General features: G+C 39.0%; 1 pseudogene; it reads left to right on the top strand.

The window, feature by feature from the left end:
- The first annotated feature begins 315 nt into the window (after positions 1-315).
- On the top strand, positions 316-3,115 carry LOC129550086 (S-phase kinase-associated protein 2 pseudogene; annotated as a pseudogene).
- Positions 3,116-4,380: the final 1,265 nt, after the last annotated feature.

Raw genomic sequence — 4,380 nt, 5'->3', positions numbered from 1 at the left:
TTACTTCAGAGGTCAGGTAGATTAGCCTTGGTCTTTTATGCTTACATCTACTAATAGTCTTGCTACACATTCAAAAGTTGATACACTTGTCATTTTCAGTGACAATTTCCCCTTCCTATTTTCTGATTCTCCCTTGAATATAATATTTCAGGAGCAAGTTTCCTGTTTTTCATTGTAGCAGTTAGAGGGACCTATGCTTTTTCCATCTACTTTCTGGTAGAAAGAGTGTGGAGTGTGTGCACTTAATTTGGGCTTGATTTTCAGAACATCTGTGTCCAGAACAGAATTTGCAGCAACTGAGGCAAAATCAAAGTGATGGCTAAAATCCACTCATTTGTGGACTCAGTTTGCCAAGTAGTGGTGGAAGCACTGTTCTGGGTAAATTTTGCTTTTGGCCTTCTAGAGTTGCTTTGCTTTTTGGTCATTTTCCAAAATGTTTCTTTTTTTTTTTATCTAATATATCAATGGTTAGTCTCCACTTAATGTAACAAAGAATCCCATTAGATGAAAAACTTTTTGCATAATCTGGTCCCATCCTTCTTGATAGCTTCATCACCTCACTTGCCATTCCTAACTACTTTGTGTTACAGTTGCACTGAATTTCATGCTACTTTATAAATAGTAAGCTCACAGTTTTCAGTAACATCTGTATCAGCTTTCTGTTATTGCCATAACAAATTATGAAACCTTTAATGGCTTAATCTGCACAAAATTTTATATTACAATTGTATAGGTTACAAATCTAATCCAGGTATCACTGTACTAAAATAAAGATGTCAACAGGGCTATTCTCCTTTCTGTCTTCTCTGAGGCATGATATATTTACTTGCTTATTTGAGTTGTTGGGGGAACTTAGTCCCTTGTGGTTTCAGGACTGTGGTTCCTTTTTCTCACTGGCTATAAAATAAGGGTCATTCTCAGGCCATGGAATACTTACAGCTAATGTTCCCCTTCCTTCATCTTCAAAGCCAGTAATGGCAGTTCAAGCCCTTGTCCTCTGTCTGAGTCCTCTTCCGTCATCACATCTTTCTTTGACCACAGCCAGGAAATAATTTTCCTGGAGAAATTATACTGTTAAATATATATGTATATAAATGAAGGAAGGACAGTTTGCTTCTCATAGGTTCCAGTGAAGGTGCAGTCGTTCAGTCATGTCAATATAATTTCTCCATCTCAGATTCCATATTCTTAATCACATCTATAGTCTCTATTGCTATATAAAGTAACATATTCACAAGTTTCAGGCATTAGAACATGGATATCTTGAGGGAATATTATTCTACCTACTATGGTCTACCTTCTGGCTCCAAAAGATTCACATTCTTCCCATATAAAAAATATATACAACACATCCCAATATCCTCAAAAGTCTTAACGCATTATAACATCAACTTAAAGGCCAAAGTTTTATCTGTATCTCATAAAGTAAAAATTCCATGTATCATCATCTGTATTATCTAAATTAGATATATTTTAGACTCTCTGATAATCTCTTCCTGGTATAGTTTCTCTCCATCTATGGGCTTGTGAAACTAAAGAACAAATTATCTGCTCCCATAATACACGGTGAGACAGGAATAGGTTAATATTTTCATATATGTGGTTCGTAAATGGATAAAATGGAAGGAAAAAAGTACTCACCAGTCCCAAGAACTTTTGAAACTCAGCCTGGCAAACTCCATTAGATTTCAAGAGCTGGGGATAATGCTGTATGTTTCATCATTCTACTGTCTAGGCTTGAGTATCTCCCATCTGAGTCCTGTTTTTTCATGAAAAATATCAAGTGTTTGCAGCTTGGTAGTTTCATCAGCCTGCTTCCTGCCATTAATATTTGGAGCATGAGAGGGCACACAGCTATACCATTCTTTCATTTTCTACTCTTTGTCCTCTTCAGTCCAAGTTGGTGGTGTTTCTTCTTGCATAAAGTACTTGAAACCTTGTGAATCTCCTATTTATGCCACAGAGATTCCCGTCCAGGAGCTCTGCAGGATTAGGCTGGAACGAGCCACTCTGCTTTCCATAGCGATCTGAAGACAGTGGCCCTGGACTGTGTGTTTCTTGGGACTCCCTTCCAGACATGCTGGTCTTAGGAATCTTTTCCTGTCTGTGCCTCCCTGAACTCCTGAAAGTCTCCAGTGTTTGTAAGAGCTAGTATCATCTAGCGACTCTCACTGTGACAACACAGGCGTCCCTGCCCTTCCATTCACAGAGTGCTGGAAATAAATACACTCCAGGTTTGACGAGTCTCTCTTGCAGACTGGAGACCTCGCCGGAAGAAACCTCTACCCAGAGGTGGTTGGTCAGCTGCTCTCCCGAGGGGTGTTTGCTTTCCAGCTGTCCACGATCATTTATGGACCAACTGTTAGATTAACATTTCAGCCCTTTTCGTTTACAGCACCTGGACCTGTTGAACTCCGTGATTGATGTATCTACCTGCATGGCCTTCTGTCTCACTGTTCCAAGTTGCTAAATCTCAGCCTGGAAGGCCTCTGGCTTTCGGATCCCATTGTTGATAATCTTGCTCAAAACACAGATTTTCTGCAACTAAACCTTTCTGGGTGTTCTGGATTCTCTGAATCTGCCCTGAAGACTTTTCTGAGCAGCTTTTCCAGACTGGATGAGCTGAATCTCTCTTGGTGCTATGACTTCACCGAAAAGCACATACAGGTGACTTGCACACGTGTCAGAGACCATCACCCAGCTGAACCTCAGCGAATATCCAAAGAATCTGCAGAGATCAGATGTCTCTACCTTAGTTGGAAGATATCCCAATCTTGTCCACCTAGACTTAAGTGATAGTGTCATGCTGAAAAATGACTGCTTTCCAGAATTTTAACAACGCAACTACCTCCAACACCTATCACTCAGTCGGTGCTTTAACATAATACCTGAAACTTTACTTGAATTTGGAGAAATTCCTGCATTAAAAACACTACAAGTCTTTGAAACTGTGCCAGGCAGTACTCTTCAACTGTTAAAGAAAGCCCTCCTTCATCTACAGGTTAATTGCTCTCATTTCACCACCATCGCCAGGTTGACCATTGGCAACAAGAAGAACCAAGAGACACGGGGCATCAAATGCTGGCTGTCACTGGATAAGCCCAGGTGTCTATGAAGCCTCTATTGCAAGATGGTGTCTCCTCTTTTCTTTGAACATGGCAAGTAGGCAGGAAGCCCAATTGTGGAGAGCTCCGATATTTTTATTTTTGGTTTTCCATTGCCTTCCTTCTACAAGTATGTTAGAAAACCATTGGAGAGAGAAAACCATGAAGTGTTGCTTTTTAGAAATTACTAGGAAAGCTTTTATCACTGCTATACCCTTAAGAGCCTAAGCTCTATGCTTTTTGAAATTTTGGGGAGAGTGAGCCTATAATTTCAAGATACCTTAAATAGCAAAATTTGAATCACATCTTCCAAGTGCCCTTTTTTGTAAATCTATTTATAATCAAGCTTAAAAATCACCAGCAGCAAATCATTTTCATAGCCTATATGGAAACTGAACTTTCTTCTATTTAATTTTTCAGCACTGCACTATTATAAGACATAGGTTGCAAAAAATAATAAAGTATTTGTATTGTAAGCTGAAAAGAATGAGAATCATAGTAGATTTGCAGCGATCTCTTCTGAGGATAGCAAGAAAAATTAACATTTCAACTGTGCCTTTAGATTAGCAATCGGATTGATGGAAACAAATATCCCTAGGTCATTCACCTTAAAAACCTAAATAAAGAAACAAACAATTGGCCAACCAGAGGTATAGAATTGGTATAGATTTCAAAGACTCTAGAGACAGTTTTCTATAATAGTTTAACCTGGGGTATCCTCTAATGCACATTATTGAAGTCTCCTTTATGTACAGTTTCCCCCTGGAGGAGGAAATGGCAACCGACTCCAGTATTTCACCTAGAAAATCCCATGGTCAGAGGATCCTGGTGGGCTACAGCCCATGGGGTCGCAAAAAGTCAGGACATGACTGAGCGGTTAATACTTTTATTTCCTTTATGTACTGTGTTCCCAGCGTTCTGAATAAGCTGAGGAAATTGAATTGTGGACTTCTGACTTTATGATCAAATTATGTTAACCTGGGTTCTTTAGCTTTTAAAATGATTTGCTTTGTTTTAGAGAGGTGGGAACCAGTCAGTCTCTGATTCTTGGAATGTTGGATGGAATTCTGAACTGCAGATGTCTGCCATTTTCCTTTTCGCTGAGGTTCTTGAAGTTATTTTTATTTCACTCTGGAATCAAGTATTTTAAATTGGCTTTTTAAATTTTAATGGCCTTCCACAATGATTGTTTCTAACAACCCATTTTATAAAGTTCTGGACCTGGAGTTCCCTGAGAACTGCATGTTCCTTTCAATTAGGAATATATACTAGAAGC

Source organism: Moschus berezovskii, chromosome 21 (genome assembly GCF_049115385.1).
Source record: "Moschus berezovskii isolate FMDL1 chromosome 21, NW_MosBer_1.0, whole genome shotgun sequence".
Taxonomy (NCBI): Eukaryota; Metazoa; Chordata; class Mammalia; order Artiodactyla; family Moschidae; genus Moschus; species Moschus berezovskii.
This window is presented reverse-complemented; position numbering and strand designations above follow the sequence as displayed.